This window comes from Rhipicephalus sanguineus, chromosome 3 (assembly GCF_013339695.2).
Source record: "Rhipicephalus sanguineus isolate Rsan-2018 chromosome 3, BIME_Rsan_1.4, whole genome shotgun sequence".
Taxonomy (NCBI): domain Eukaryota; kingdom Metazoa; phylum Arthropoda; class Arachnida; order Ixodida; family Ixodidae; genus Rhipicephalus; species Rhipicephalus sanguineus.
The window spans coordinates 34741081-34757781 of NC_051178.1; positions in this window are offsets into that span (position 1 = coordinate 34741081).

Below are 16701 nucleotides of genomic sequence, written 5' to 3' on the forward strand. Positions count from 1 at the left end.
GATTAGACTTAGGTAGAGTGCTTTTAATTGTGGGTGGTGCTTGAAAATTTCGGAGAGTAGCTTGTTTAGCCGAGTCTGAGTTTGCTTCGTCGGATCCTTTTTTAGCTGCGTATATGCGTCACCCTCTAAAAGGGCCGAAATCTTCCGGTCATAGTCCCGGCTGTCCAACACCACCGTTGAGTTGCCCTTGTCAGCGGGGAGGATGAGAATGCTCTGATCTTGTCGGAGTTCCCGAAGGGCTTTGCTCTCTTCTGCGGTCAAGTTCTTTTTCCCTTGTGACGGCAATTTCGAAAGGATTCCAATTGATTTTAGTCTAATTTCTTCTCTGGCGCTTGGCCTCACACTCTGGACGGCTTCCTCTACAGCCGCGACGACTTTCGATAAACGGGGCGTCGTTGACACGTTATACCCGTGTCCCTTTGCCAGAAGTTTCCCGATTAGTGAGTGGGCGGGATGACAAATTGGTGACAAACCTGGGATTTGGGTTGCCTTGGGGCGAACCCCGGTCCAACAGGTGAGAAAGTTTCCTATCCTGCGCGGTCCGATGCCTGTCTGCAGACGACGCCGCCACGGAGTCCGCGAATGCGTCGATCGGAGGCATCAATCCAGGGATGCGGTGCTGAAGTTTACGCTTGGCGAAGAACAGGTCTAATTCCTTTTTCCGTAGAGAGGCGTTGATTTCGTGCAGGCGGGCGTTGACCAGCCGTTGTTCTGCTCTCATGACGATTTCCATACCTTCGGGGGTCGAGACAGGGCGTTTGAGGCGTGGGCTTTGAGGGACGACTCTCCTATCTTTGCAGGTGCGATTGAAGTCCAGATGAGTTTTGAAGACTGATATTCCCTCCTTGATGCGTATGTAGCGCTTGACTAGCTGCATGGTATCGCGGCCGAAGTCCTGGCTGATTGAATTGAAGGTAAACATTAGACAGAAGTCTGTCTGGTTGGGTAAGTAAACTGAGATAACTGATATTTATTCTCCAACCAAAGTTACGAAAACACGTAAAAACCCGACGTTTCGGAACCAGCTCGGTTCCTTCCTCAGGGGGGGCTGCGGCGGCTTGGCAGCGGCCTCTTTAAGGCACTCTCGCGGCGGTTAACGACCTCACGCATTACCGAGGAGCGTAGCCCATGCGCATACACCGGGGGGAGAGTTCCGAGTGAACGGTTGATATTTTGAGTGGTCCTCTGTATATGCCACGACTCCAGTAGTAACCTCCTCCTCCACTTGGTTTCACTTTCGAGGATGGCGGTTCCGTTGAAGTCAATTCTGTGGTCAAACGTCTCTGCGTGCTCGGCGACGGCGCTGCGTTCTTTGTTGAGTTTACGGACGTCGTTGACGTGTTGCCTAATTCGTTCGGGGAAGTTTTTGGTCTCGCCGATGTATGACGAGGGGCAGTCGGCACACGGTATTTTGTAAACGACGCCGGGCGCCCTGTCCTTTGTTGGTCGGTCTTTCGGGCGGGGAAGGAAGTGGCCCAGCGTGCATGAAGGCACGTGCGCGATGTGCACGCCTTCTTTTCTAAAAATCCGAGCCAACGCCTCGCTGGCTCCCTGGACGTATGGGACCGACACGCGTTTTGGAGAGCTGTTCGTCAATGCTGGCCGGGAGTCGCGTAACCTCTTTTTCTCTGCGCGGCGGGCGACGGATCGAATGAAATTTCTGGGATAACCGTTTTTTCTGAGGTCCGCAATTACGCGGGCCTCTTCTTTCCGGCGTTCCGTGTCAGTGGAACATATCTTTTTGGCTCTCTGAAGTAATGTGGACACAACGGAGGCCTTGTGAGTGGAGGGATGGGACGAATCGTATTGAAGGTATCGGCCGGTGTGCGTCGGCTTCCTGTAAACGGAGAACTCCAAGTCACTGCCCCTTCTTGCCACCTGGACGTCGAGAAAGGGGAGGGTGCGGTCGCGTTCACACTCGACCGTGAACTGTATGGCTGGGTGAACGGAATACATGAGTTTACATGAGTTACATGAGTTTCGTTACATGAGTACATGAGTTTCGTTGCATCGTTTGCCTGCAACAGCATACGCACTCTATTGCTGTGGGCATTGCAGTGTAGCGTTTGCAACGACACCTGCGTGACAGGTTTCCATGAATTAGAACCCAGTCGTTCAGTGCCTACTTACCAGTCGACATTTCCAAGGCGCCCAGCTTGCGGTAACGGAGGCCTGTCGAAGTCTGGGTCATCGCTTGTGCTGGCGCTACTCGAAGAATCATCGCGGTCCGGTGCGTCGACGTAGGGGTCTAAGTTTTGTTCCCTCATGCGTTCCAAAATTCTCTTTTCAAATTCGCTTAGGTTTCCCAACGGCATGTCTGGTCTCTTGATACGGTCTGCTACAGCGCCAAAAGCGCTGTTTTGTTTTTTCCGGGTCGACTTGGCTTGGATTGCGGCAGCAGTGCTAAAATAAACGCATAGACTGCAATCATAGCAAAACGAGTGTTCTGTAATCGTATAATAAGGCTTCATTTAACCGATGGCGCGCTTAAAACGACTGTTACATTCATTGCATTAGTGTTCAGCGAAAATAAAGAAATCCTACAGAAGACATATGCTTTCGGTTTTAAGTTTTACCGGCACTACAATCGTCATCGCGTCCACCAACCAGTGTTGTGGGGCGTATTCACACCAATGGAAGAAGACCGAACGCAGATCGAAAAATTCTGTTTTAAAATGTTCTACTCACTTTGCAGAGAAACCGCTGCAAGGTTGAACACTTCAGACGGTACGCTTTCTATCGCGGTACAAAACAGAAAAGCGATGAAGGACGGTAGACAGTCCCTTTAAAGGTCGTCGCCCTGCTCGTTGCGATGCGCGCGCGCCCCCGGTGCTACAGGGCGTGGTCGCCTGCGCGCGCTTATCTCGCGGAAAGGGAGGGGGTGTATGTCTTGTGCTTTCACCGCGATGTCCGCGCTGAAGTTACAGAGCGTACGAAGGTCACTGCAGCGGCGTCACTTCGGGTCACTTCGCTCGCTGCAGCGGCGGCGTTTACGAAAGGAGCGCGCTGCTCAAACAGAAATAAGTAACAACTGCGACAGTTGTTAGTTCGTGCTCGTCCTGTGTACACCTGTGCGTTCGTTTCGTGCGTTCTTTATGCTTGAGCAGCGCGCTCTAAAGGGACACTATATGCAAATAACAATTTATGTCAGAGTGAAAGGTCAATGTCTGAGAACACCTAAAACGTCAATAGTATCAACAGCACTGCTCTATTAATCGAGAAATTAAGGTAAATGTGGGACACGATGTACGCCACCAGTGGGCCATTCTGGAAATGATCCCGATGACGTCAAGAGTCCCGAGTACAATTAACCACTAGTAATCAAACTAGTTGCAATAAAAAAAGAACCTTCCGTGAATCAAAAGGCTTAATAAAATGCTGCTTGTTCGTTTCTGTTTGATTCATGGAAAAAATGGAGCACGTGGCGTTACCACGGGGAACAGCCCAAGTGGTTCAAAAGTTCCGTTTTCGCCAAGCTGCGCGTCTCAGTGGTAGTTTCGGTATCGCGTACTGCTGCGTGTGCTTGGCACTCGCTATTTTCGCACTGTTGATACTCTATACTGCTGCTGCTGGCGAAGCTAAGCTCCGTTACAGTGAACTATACAGTTTCGGAGTGGCCCGTGGCTGCGTCTTGGCAAGGTTGATGGCCGCTGTCTCGCAAGAAACCGTAGCGTCGGCGTCCGGGCAGTAAAGGAGGGCAACGTTCGGTGCGGCAACTGCCACGTCAGAAGGCCCGTTCAGGCGGGTGATTTGAAGTGCGCTGACGGCGTGCGGACCGCTAAAACATGAGTTTCTTTCAAAATAAGCATTTCCTTGGCACGAAACGAGCACTACGAGGTTTCTGGACCGCTATTTCAACAATCAACGTCGACTTAAAGGGATACTAAAGGCAAATATTAAGTCGACGTTGATTGTTGAAATAGCGGTCCAGAAACCTCGTAGTGCTCGTTTCGTGCCAAGGAAATGCTTATTTTGAAAGAAACTCATGTTTTAGTGGTCCGCACGGCGTCAGCGCACTTCAAATCACCCGCCTGAACGGGTCTTCTGACGTGGCAGTTGCCGCACCGAACGTTGCCCTCCTTTACTGCCCGGACGCCGACGCTACGGTTTCTTGCGAGACAGCGGCCATCAACCTTGCCAAGACGCAGCCACGGGCCACTCCGAAACTGCATAGTTCACTGTAACGGAGCTTAGCTTCGCCAGCAGCAGCAGCATAGAGTATCAACAGTGCGAAAATAGCGGGTGCCAAGCACACGCAGCAGTACGCGATACCGAAACTACCACTGAGACGCGCAGCTTGGCGAAAACGGAACTTTTGAACCACTTGCGCTGTTCCCCGTGGTAACGCCACGAGCTTCTTTTTTTCAATGAATCAAACAGAAACGAACAAGTAGCATTTTATTAAGCCTTTTGATTCACGGAAGGTTCTTTTTTTATTGCAACTATATATATATAGTTTGATTACTAGTGGTTAATTGTACTCGGGACTCTTGACGTCATCGGGATCATTTCCAGAATGGCCCACTGGTGGCGTATACATCGTGTCCCACATTTACCTTAATTTCTCGATTAATAGAGCAGTGCTGTTGATACTATTGACGTTTTAGGCGTTCTCAGACATTGACCTTTCACTCTGACAAATTGTTATTTGCATATAGCGTCCCTTTAAAGCGCGCTGCTCAAGCATAAAGAAGAACGCACGAAACGAACGCACAGGTGTACACAGGACGAGCGCGAACTAACAACTGTCGCAGTTGTTACTTATTTCTGTTTGAGCAGCGCGCTCCTATCGTAAACGCCGCCGCTGCAGCGAGCGAAGTGACCTTCGTACGCTCTGTAACTTCAGCGCGGACATCGCGGTGAAAGCACAAGACATACACCCCCTCCCTTTCCGCGAGATAAGCGCGCACAGGCGACCACACCCTGTAGCACCGGAGGCGCGCGCGCATCGCAACGAGCAGGGCGACGACCTTAAAGCGCGCCCCTCGCGCAATCTCGCTGGTCACCAAGAGATCACGCTGCAGTAAATGGTGTATAAAAATAGCTCGCCGATAGCGTGCTGAAAAACGTGCGCCTCGCGGCCTATCCGTCTAACGCCGGTCGCTGCGGAGCGAGAGGTCGCCCGTTGTATTCCGCGGTTCGGGAAAAAAATTTCTGAATTATTTTTCTTTGTGGCCTTTATATATATATATATATATATGTGTGTGTGTGTGTGTGTGTGTGTGTGTGTGTGTGTGTGTGTGTGTGTGTGTGTGTGTGTGTGTGTGTGTGTGTGTGTGTGTGTGTGTGTGTGTGTGTGTGTGTGTGTATACGGCGACTGCGACGGCAAAAACCAGCCGAGTGTCCATATAGTTTTATCGCAATAAAATTAATACATGAGAACAGTAAACCATGCCTTAGGCAAGGAAACTCAGGACACTGAAGCCACAGATACTCGTTAAATCACATACAGGGTGTGAGTCCATGAGAACACCCAGGTTCTTACAAGCATAGCCAATACCAAAACTAACAAGGTTTGACAGAGCAGCGCTACTTAAAGGGACTGACAACCAATTTTTATGGTGCCTATTTTCTTTAGCGCATCGGAAAGCTTACCGGTCAGAGTGTCTAATCACGGAATGGCAACGTGGAAAACGCCGTGTAACATTTGTAATCAGAATATTTCTGTCTGCGGCGAATGTGAGGTCGTATACACAAGTGACAACACACGCTGCAAACAGTGAGCGCGAGAGTGGTTCGTGTTCGAGTGCAGCAGTTCGGTGCGCATGCGTGCACTCCGCGCGCATGCGCCGTCGCTCGACATTTGTCCACTGGCTACCGCGAATGCAGCGCCGCTTCTCACCGTGCAACTCCTCTTACCTCGTATGCAGGACAAAATAGAGCGGGGATAGATAATAATATACATACTCGAATTTTCAGGATTAATTATGACGCGCATAACAGCATCAGACTACGTGACTACGCACAGCAAAATAATCGACTCCATAATCCAGCTTCAAGGCTCTTCCGCTAGGCTGCGCGACATACCGGTTTTTTGTTACTTTTACGCAAGATTTAAAAATATAATCCTACTCACAACGCGAAAAGGATGCTGGAATATGTGACTATATATTTGACGGTCTTTTCATTTCTACCAGGATCTAATCACACGTTCTGGCCAGTTGTCAGTCCCTTTAAGCACCTTCGCTCACGATGAAGTGCGTACAGAATGCGTTTCTCAAACAGCCGCGTATATGCGGACCGTTGCGGTGCAAACCAGCTGAAAGGAAGTATACGAAATCACCGTTTCATAACACACAAACGCGTTCTCTGTGCGATGAGTCGCTGCAGTTTTGTAGCGTTAGCTACGCTTGCCTAGCCGGAGCCGATTTCGCGTGGATCCTCATGAGCCGTGCTGCGCATGCGCGAGGATCAGTCGCGTTCTAACTGCGTCGTGTACATGTCCCAAAGGTTATGTACACGTTCGTACGCACGCATGGAGACCCCTTTAGAGTTTATTTTTTCGTAGTAGTATTCGATTGTCATCAAATTAGCTATTTCGCTCCGTCGTATGTTTGCGTGCGTGAATCCCGTCAGAACTGCACTATTTCAACTAGGTCTTCGATGTTGATAATGCAGTGATTGAATAAAAGCGATCGCGACATTGTTTTTTGTGTGATGTTGGTCGCGAACGGCGTGCGAGCGTACTTCGATCTATACGGGCCAGTATATGAGGTATGGTATTATGTTAATTATGCCACGACGCGTCGATGTGAAAAAACAGAGATGAATTCAAAAATGTATACATCCTTTTCTCGCTTATTTCGTCGTCGGCTTCGTCTTTTCCCACCTCTTAGTAATAATGCCATGCAGTATGTACGCGGTTATCACCTAGTAGCTCAAATAAAAGCTGAGCTACACGACATTTTTGGAGTGCCACTTAGAACTGGAAAAGAGGCTCAGGCAACATCTGCCAAAACGAGTCGAAGACGCGTCACACGGACGTTTATTTTAGATATAATGCGCACTCGTGGTACCGATACCGCCGCATGTCTCAAGTTATGACAAAACGCAAGCTGGTCAACGTCAACGCGTGTGTGCGACGTAGTGCGCGATAGATTCTCTAGCTCTTTTGGGGACACGATCACTTTCGCGAGATTTTCGCGTCGTGTTGTGCAGCGACTGTTGCACGTACTAAGCAGACGTGAGCTCGTTAAAGCCGTTAGCGGCGCGGTAGCTCACCTTGCATCGCTTTCGTGGCGCCGTGCGCCAGCTGGCTGTTTTGTTCGCGGACGGGGCGAGTTGCGCACGATCTTGCGAACGTACGTGATCGTATCCCAAATGCGTATGCTCGAGAATATCACTTCAGGTCTTCAGCAAACCTAGCTACATATTTTCAAGCGGAAAATGCAGAAAAAACCAGCGCGCACGCGGCGGAAAGTTTTGTTTGCTGCCACGGCGGTAGCGTTTGTTTACGTTTACGCTGTCCCAGCGTTCGATTTTGTAATCTTCGGGCAGCTTCGAGTTGTCTCGGGCTTCCCACACACGTGACCAAGACGCTGTTTCCTGTCCCGACCGGAACTAGCTGGCTGACCCTCTGGATATCTCTGGCTGCCAGCGAACTGCCAGAAGTCCGAAAATCGAAGATCCCCACTGATGACACACAGCTGTCTCGCCGGAGCCGGCATCTCACGCGCTCTCCGCCACCGCTGCGCGCGGCTCGCCGCTGCTGGTCTGCGCGTTCAGGAGGAGTGGCCTCGTAGCCGCGGCAGACACACTGGCGCCGGCGCGCGCGACTCACCGCTGCTGGTCTGCGCATTCGAGAGGAGTGACGTCGTAGCCATGGCAGACACGCAGGCGCTGACGCGCGCGCAGCTATTCGCCTTCGCTGTGCAGTCGCCGTCTGACACTGCGCTGGAGCCGCTTGATAGCGCCTCTGACTGGCGTTTGCAGGTGGGTAACGCCATGGAGAAGGAGAGCGCAAATGCTGCTCAACGGCGCAGAAGAGCCGACAAGCTTATCTCATCGGATCCCGAAGTAATTGCCTGGCAATTAGCGGTTCAGCGTACGAAGAATGAACAGAAGGCTAATAATCCTAGACAATCTGGAAAGCTAAGAATAATCAGCTGAACCTTTGGCTAACGCTACGTATATCCTGGCATAGCCGAGCTAAGCCACTGCAATTTTTTTCCTTTCTTTTTCTTTCCTTTTTTGTAATGTTGGCCTAATGGCTCTACTTCGATTAAAGCTGTCTTATTACAGAAAGAAAAGTAATTTCTCTGCTCTTTACGGCAGAATGTCCTTATTTTTTTTTCCTATATTTATTTTTGTCCTTTCTGATTTTCTGCCACCAATACTCTAACCGTACCTTACTTATTTCAATCGCGGGTGTGTTCAGCTTTCAATTGTCGCTAAAACCCAAGGCTTCATGTAGGCTCGTGCCCAAACGTACACCTGGGTGGATATCTCCACATTCGATCAAAACATGCTCCGCTGTTTCCTTATCTTCCCCACAGCATGTGCATTGTTCTTCTTTACAGAATCTCGCTTTATTACTACGCGTTCTAAGGCAAGCCGATCTGGCTTCAAACATTGAAGTGCTTCCCCTTGAATTATCGTAAAATGCCTCCCTCCTTATTTCATTTTTGCGCTTTCGGTAGTTACTGAGAACCGGTTTTTAAATGCGAAGCATTTCTTAGCGAACCTCAGGCATTTTGGCCGTTTCTATCTACGGATCTAGCTATATCTATCTAGCCGCCCACGTCTGGGCGCTCTCCTGGTCGTTTCCATAACTTGTAATATACCAAAATTGGCTTAGCAGGGGATCAGTGTATGACGAACACGATTCACTGGTCATGATATGAGTAACGCAAAGTACCTGTCGCGTACGTCATGAAACCCTTTCTCTCAGTCACGTGTGGCACATACCCGTAAACCAGAGTTAATGTAAGCGGGTATGTGCCACAGGTGATACAGACTCTCAACCAGGGGCGTAGGCAGAAACTTTTTTCGGGGGGGGGGGGGGGGGCACCTCCTTGATCTGTAGTGGGGACGAGCAGGCAGATGTGGTCGAGTGTCATTTTCTGCTCTGTATGCTATGGCAAAAAAAAATTTCGGGGGGGGGGGGCACGGGCCCGGTGTGCCCTAACGTGGCTACGCCCCTGCTCTCAACGAACACAGTAACCGCGAACACACACATTGACAGGCGAGGAAAGTGATGATAATAGTAATTGTTGGGGTTTTATGTCCGAAAACCACGATATGATATGAGAAACGCCGTAGTGAAGGGCTCAATGCTTCCTACAATAAATCTGCTGAGGGAACCAGGTCTCTCATTATTACCAGTGACTTCAACATTGATTTATCAAGACCCAACAACGCTTGATCCTTATACTGCGTGAAGGACGATTTGATGTGGAGAGGGCATCAAAAGACCTCGCTGCCACGTCCACGACAGGAGGCATCATAGATCATTTCATCGTAAGAGGCATCCAGGATTTCCACCAACTGCACTATACCTCGCACTTCACTACACTTGATCACGAACGGATCCGATTAACAAGTCCGGTCCAGCTGCTGGTGCTCACTGATCACGGTGATGATGACCTTGTTCAAGAGCTGTCAAGAACACCTTTTACACATGCACACGGGTGCGTAAAACGTTCGTGCGTTCTCCGTCATAACGCACAAGTATAAGCATAACAACTGTAACTGTAACGTACGTGCAGTGCGCTTGCGCGTGCCACTAGGCTGTGTATATATCTAGAGAAACTTTCTTGAATGAAGCTTAGTTGCGAGCAACGCCTGTCCTGTGCATCTGTGTTCTTTCTTTGTCCTGTTCGGATTCGCGCTATTCAGTATTGAAGAATATAAGCACTACATATCAGCTTACCGCGTCTGGTGTTGGTAACACCCATGTTGCTGTTGTCATCGTTACGCAACTGTAAACAACTGGTTATATGTTAGATATGAGACTTATGAGTGCGTATGCCACTTCTGTATTTCTCCAGCATCATTCCGTAACGTTTCGCTCAAGTTGAAAAATTACGCCACACTCACCATCCCGCGCATGCTTCGCATAACATCGATTCCCACGGTACGTGGGATCTGCCAAATTTTAGGGGCGAAGCTCCTAAGGCCAACTCCGGCGATTTTTTGGCCATGTCAAAGTAATGGTGCTTTTATGTTCCTGAGACGCTCCTGTTACGGGCCCGATAGCAGAAATACTCGGCAAATTGGAGAATAATTTTAAGTAAGCAAAAAAGCGCAACACCGAAACCGAAACCCAACCGAGTGTACTGTCTACGTATGACGTAGACGTTGTTACGAACGAACCGGAAGTCGTGCAAGGCATGCGGTCACGCCGGCGCGGAGTATGAAAACTGTGACAGCCGGGACGACCAGCGAAGCGCCGGCCAAACCAACGCTGTCTGTCGCCTTGTGCACAGCAGACGCTCGCTGTAGCGGCCTAAGCGCCGAGGTTAGCGGTGCCCTCGGCTGCGTCACTTCCGCCGCCTTGCCAACACTGACGTCACAGACGCAATGTTGCCAATAATTGTGGGAAGCCAGGAGGGCGTTTGCAGACAATCTTTAAAATTCATTTGCAAACAATCTGCGCATGTCTCAAGCCTGTAATTTGGCGTAAATGACGGAAACGTGCAAAGGAACGTACCCAGCGAATTTCACTGAGATCCATCGACCTCGAAAAATCGCCGGAGTTGGCCTTTAAGGCGGCACCCGTTCGTCCCTCGTAGTCGTAGTAGTGCGTAACCAGTCGTGACGCTAGTACCAGATCTTGACCTCCAAGGTGGTGCCGGTGGGAGATTTTTCCTGTGCGTTGTTTAACAATAAAAAATTCGCAGCGTGCGCGTTAACTAAAAGCCGAATTCTTCTGTCTCTCATTCCCCATTAGCAGCCATTGGCACGTTCCAGTAGGAAACGTTAGTAGAAGTAGAAGTGTAAGTGTTAGCTAAAAGCCGACTTCTGTCTCTCATTCCCATTAGCAGCCATTGTTTACCTCCAAGGTAGTGCCTGGTGAGATTTCTCCTGTGCCAGCGCCTCCTCTATTTTTCTGTGCCTGGGCGAAGGCGCGGAGCGCAATGGGAACCGACCGTCGGCGTTAGTCCAGCTTTTAGCCGCCGGGCGCCGCCACCGTAGTAGACCAGCCATCGCGTCGTCGCTCGCGGAAACGCATGCCATGGCTGCATTCGAAGCTGCTATGTGGTTCAGTTTTCGGCTATATTCTCGTTGTTTAAAGTATAATGAAAACTTGTAAACTGGAATCATGACGCACTTGTCGTTCTGGGCAACCAGCTCATTTCGAAGGCATGTGTCTTTCGCGGCTATTTGATCAAGACGCTCGCGCATCGTCTGCTAGCCCGATTCCGGAGAGCGTATGCCAGTGATGCGCGGAAAATTGTTTTGTCACCGTTATGTTCGCTTGACTGAGAGTCGGTTAATGACTATCTGAAAGTCGGTTTTCGAAAGCAGCTTTTGCCAAGAGCTAATACTGAAAGCTTGGGCGCTTAAAGTTCCCCGATACGTGCTACCGTCTACTGGTGTAGCACACTATACGCAAGCCACGAGTTCGTGCGCTAAATAGCAGGAAATATCACTAAGCTGCTTCCAGTGACAATGTACATAATGATTGTCGGTTGTTTCGCCGGTAGCGCATGTGGTGTCCATGGGCTCCGATTGTTCAGCTTCGGGACCTAATGTCAGCGCTGCATGCACATGGCGGCGATCGCGAGGCAGCGTTGCTACTGGTACTACATGCATTCGTTGACTGTTCGGACGCAACACGGTCACGTTTAGGTGTACTTGCCATGCTTGATTCAGTTGTTACCTTGGGCTGCAAACGTGAAGGGTAGTCTGCAAAGAGTGACGCTACTGCATCCTTCGTAAGCCGCCGCTTCTTATATTCTATGAAATCTTCGCGTCGTAAACGACGGCTGCATATCCTAGTGTAGTTTATTGGGAGACCAATTATCCCGCCTAATTACTGCAAGCCACCTCTACCGAACACCAGCGGCAGCTGGAATTTCATGGAACGACAGCCGAACAGTGTATCAAGGCGAAAGCCTTAGATGCCTCATCAAACGCGAAAATTGACCGTCGGCGGCGTCAGCACGTGTGATGCAAAAAATAATTACGTGATGACGTCATCATATGACGTCACAGATAATAAAATTTTGTGGCATCGCCGTGACGTCACATAACGTGACGTCGTCATATTGCATCTTCGCTTGGTCAAAATGAGCCGATCACGGAGGCAGTGTATGCCTCCGCTGATGTGCAGAAAGCTTGCACTGCCTCCGATCCTTGAGGCTCTAAGAAAACCACGTTAGGCACAGAAATATCTCGGAGGGAGGCAGGGAATGTTCAATATATTGACTAGAAGGAAAAGAAGGTGGATTTCGCCTTTCAGTCGTCTTAGATGAATCCATAGGGACCCTGTGAGATTTTTTTTGTTTATCAATAAAGGGAAATCAAAAAAGACAATCGTGATTTCTTTCAGTTCCATTTGCAGAATGGACACAACAGTATGACATACTAAGGCATTGGGGCGGTTGCAATAGCCTGAAATAGAAAATAAAACGCGAATACTATCAAACTCGAGTGCAAGTATCAAACCGGCAGCACGGCCTGACAGTCTGCCTGCGGAATACGTACAGCGGGGATGGAAAGACATGCGCACATGCGGCATCTGCATTCTTTGCTATTTCGCATCTATTTTCAAGTGGTTGTAGCCTCGATGATTGATGAGAACACGACGTCATCCATGGCACAATAAAAGACCATCTAGCATCTTTTTATTGCCACCACGGTTAGAGCGTGATTAAAACAGCGCGCTGCTATGTTCGCGTTTCTTTCCATCCCCCTGTACTTGTGAAAGCCTGCAAGAAGCACAAATGCAATTAAATTCGGATGCATACACGAATTCGTGAGCTTCGTGCTACGCGCGGCCGTTCAGCGCCAGCTTTCCGTAGTCTACTTGCACAGCGCCACCACGCGGCAGCGGCGAGCGGACGCGGAGCGCGCGCTCGACGGCCCGAGGAGCGCGTTCGCCCAGGCACTGAAAAATAGAGGAGGCGCTGCCTGTGCGTGATTAAACAATAAAAATTTTGTTCACAACGCCGTTGATTGATGAAATAAACCAACGAAAGACGCCAGATGCTTTCTAAAAGCAAAACGAAAGAACGCCACATGTTTCTAAAGCAAAACGAAAAGACGCCAGCTGCTTAAAGGGGTACTGACACAAAATTTCGCGGCCGAGATAGCCTGCTGGATCGATTCCCGTGTACGTGCGTGTACCATCTGCAAAATATCGACAGCGAATAAAGCTTGGAAGGTATTTTATATGAATTATGAAGTTCGCGAGCGCGATCCAGCATTATAGGCCGCACCTGGTGCATTGACACCCTCGGAGGTGACCCGAGGTGATCCCCCTACTTCCCCTACGTAACCGTTGCAGCCGGTGCAAGTTATGATGACGTCGTAGACGCCATTTCTGTTTTGACACGCTTCCCGACGAATCGCTCCTCGCCAGCGGGTCAAACCTGAAGTGATTCCCCACGTCGAAAATTTCTTCCATCCCCGCCGCAAGAAAATTGTCGCCATCAGACGACGATGAGCCCGACAACGACAGACCGCGCGGAAATGCGTCACTGTTCTGTGTGCTCACGTGACCGAGCGTTTCACTCGCTAGGTGGTGATAGTTGCACTCGGCGGCTTGTCGTTTTTGGAGCTCTGTCAAACCGAAACTGAGGCTGTGTAAGTAATGAGGAGCTTGTAATTAATTATCTGTCGCGCCCTGCAGCAAACGATGTGCCGTGTTATGACTAACAGGCCCCCAGCAACACATTGCAGCAAAAAAACGCGGGGCGAAAATTTTTGTGTCAGGACTCCTTTAACGAAAGACACCAGATGTTTTCTAAAGCAATGGTTTTCTAAACAATGAAAATTCACAGCGTACATGTAAAATTAAAGTGAGCTGCAAGTCGTCATAACTCATCGAACCTTTAGTATAAACGCGCCCGATCTCACGTCGGTGATGATGTACTGGGCAGAATTCACGGAAGATTCACGGTTTACCGATGAACCTCCGCAGCTTCGCCCACTCACCATCATTCACTCCGTGGATATGCTGTGATTTTTTTCTCCATACCTGCCGTCCAGTAAATCCTCTTCGCCTCTCTGACTTCGCTTAACGCTCTTTGTTGCCATACACTACTAGCCGTATATTCACTATAGTCGGATACAACTTAAAGGGACACTAAAGAGCAAAACGATTTTTCTCGCATTGGTAAAGCAGTCTTCCACAATACCAAAAACACCACGCTTGCTGCGAGAAGACGCTTCATAAGCGACAAAACGCGCAAAAAGAAAATACAGGTGGCGACGCCACCTTGGAATTCCCGCACCATTTGAAGTGACGTCACATATTTTTGACGGCGCCTGCTTGGGCCTACGTAGTTCCTAATCGGTTAAATCGAAGTACATTGTCCTCTGAAGGGGCCAGAGACTGGACATAACGAGTTTGTGGAAATTTCGTCGAGCCAGTGGCGCCAACATACGTTAAATGCTCTTTGAAACATTTTACGTCACGAATTACAAAGTTCGGCGCGAAATTTAAAAATGAAACTTTGAACTTCTCCTCTAATAATAAACCTATGGTGGTGAAATAAACTACACAAGAGTTCTCTGAGCACACTTTATCAATCTAAACCAATTCATTGTTTCTCTTTAGTATCCCTTTAAGAAGTCAGGAGAGGCCCCGCCCAGACGACCGAAGCGCGGCAGCCGATCGCCTCCGCGACTAAAATAGTCCGCTTATGCACGCGCCGATGCTCTCTGAAGGCGGAGTCACCGGGCCTCCCGCTCTGACGTCAGTCCCGAGTGCGCGCCCATTTACAATGGGCGCGCACTCGGGACTGAAGCGCCTTTGAGGAGAAAATGCCGCAGACTTCTAAAGTTGTATCTGACTATAGTGAGCCTCCTAGTTCCTTTTCTGTGTCCGTGCTCTTCCTATACAAATAACGAAACACCACCTCTGCTCATATGCTGCTCATCTACTCTCTTTCACATTCCTTAGCCTCTCTTCGAATCTCATTTTGCTTTGAGCTTTCCTCGCCTCAATACTTGCCCATCCCAAACTCCCACGGGTCCGACACGGGAGTTCAATGTATTTGCGCGGCGCTTTGGACACTCCCCCTATTCTAGGTCACTCTACCGCAGTTTTCGGCTTTCTGGAGATCAATATCGTGCGTTTAACATTCCATTGGCACCGCAGGAGCTCTCTCAGACGTCTGCACAGGCCAATTCGTTGCATACGAACATGCTCGGAGCCCGAAATGCATTCAAAAGAGCTTGTTGGAACATCTTAGTGGGATAAGCAGCGCTGCACATAAGTAAAATTCGAAGAGCGAACAGTGAGGGAACATGACGCACCATGTTTATACGTGGCTTCCTCATCAAGGAGAGCAAGAAAGAGGGATGGACACCCCCCTCCATGTGCACACTCGACGCCAGCGTTCGCCAAGGCGATTGCGATGACAGCGCCCCGATAGCAGAGAGCTCGGCCGGGCGTTGCGGCCTGGGAACTTTCGACCACCCCTGTACCTCGGAGTATGGGTAAATAAGGGTGACAGGTACATGAAGATACAGCTTACATGTCGGAACTCAGTGGTGTGCATGAGGTCAGGTACAATCGGGAATGGATGCGAGTCAAAGCACTATGGGACGCCTCGCGTTGGGTGCTCACGGGAAGACGACAAATGAGGCTGTAAAGGGCGATATGGGATGGGCAGGTTTTGAGGCGAGGGAAGCTCAGAGGAAAATAAGGTTCGCGGAAAGGTTAAGAAATATGAAGGAGAGTAGATGTGCAGAGAAGGTGTTCCGTTATTTGTATAGGAAGAGCGCGGACGCACAGTGCAGAAAAAGAACTAGGAGGCTCACTAGTAAATATACGGCTGGTAGTGTAAGCAATGTGCCAACAAAGAGCGTTAAGCGAAAAGTCAGAGGCGGAGAGGATTTACTAGACGGCAGCTATGGGGAAAAAAAAAAAAACTGCTCTGGGTAACCACCGAAAGGGCAAAAATGAAATAAAGGAGGCATTTTACGATAATTCAAGGGGAAGCAAACGAGGTCGGGTTGCCTTTGAACGCGTAGTTGTAAAGAGAGATTCAGTAAAGAACAATGCACATGCTGTGGGGCAGATGTGTAAACGACGGAGCATGTTCTCATTGAATGTGGAGATATCCACCCAGGTGTACGTTTGGGCACGAGCCTACATGACGCCATGGGTTTTAGGGACAATGGAAAGCTGAACACGCCCGCGATAGTAATTAGAGTGTGTTGGTGGCAGAAAGCTAGAAAGGAATGGCTGGGAAAATAAGGACATTATGCCGTAAAGGGGCAGAAAACTGGGTGTGCATTTAGTTTTTTTTTTCTACAGTAAGAACGATTTAATGGAAACGGACAAGGCATTAGGTCACCATAAAAAGGAAAGGGGAAATTTTTTTTTTTGTCAAGCCTGGTGGCACACGTCACCACACCGTTAAAAGTGGACGCTCATAGCATCAATACATCCATCCACCGCGGAAAACGAACCGCGAGTGTGCGCGCAATGGAGGCAGAGCGGGGAGCACGCGGCAAAGAGAAAACGAATCCAGTACTTTTTTTTTTTTTGCCCCAGTGACTTTACCTAGCACGTCAGTGAAG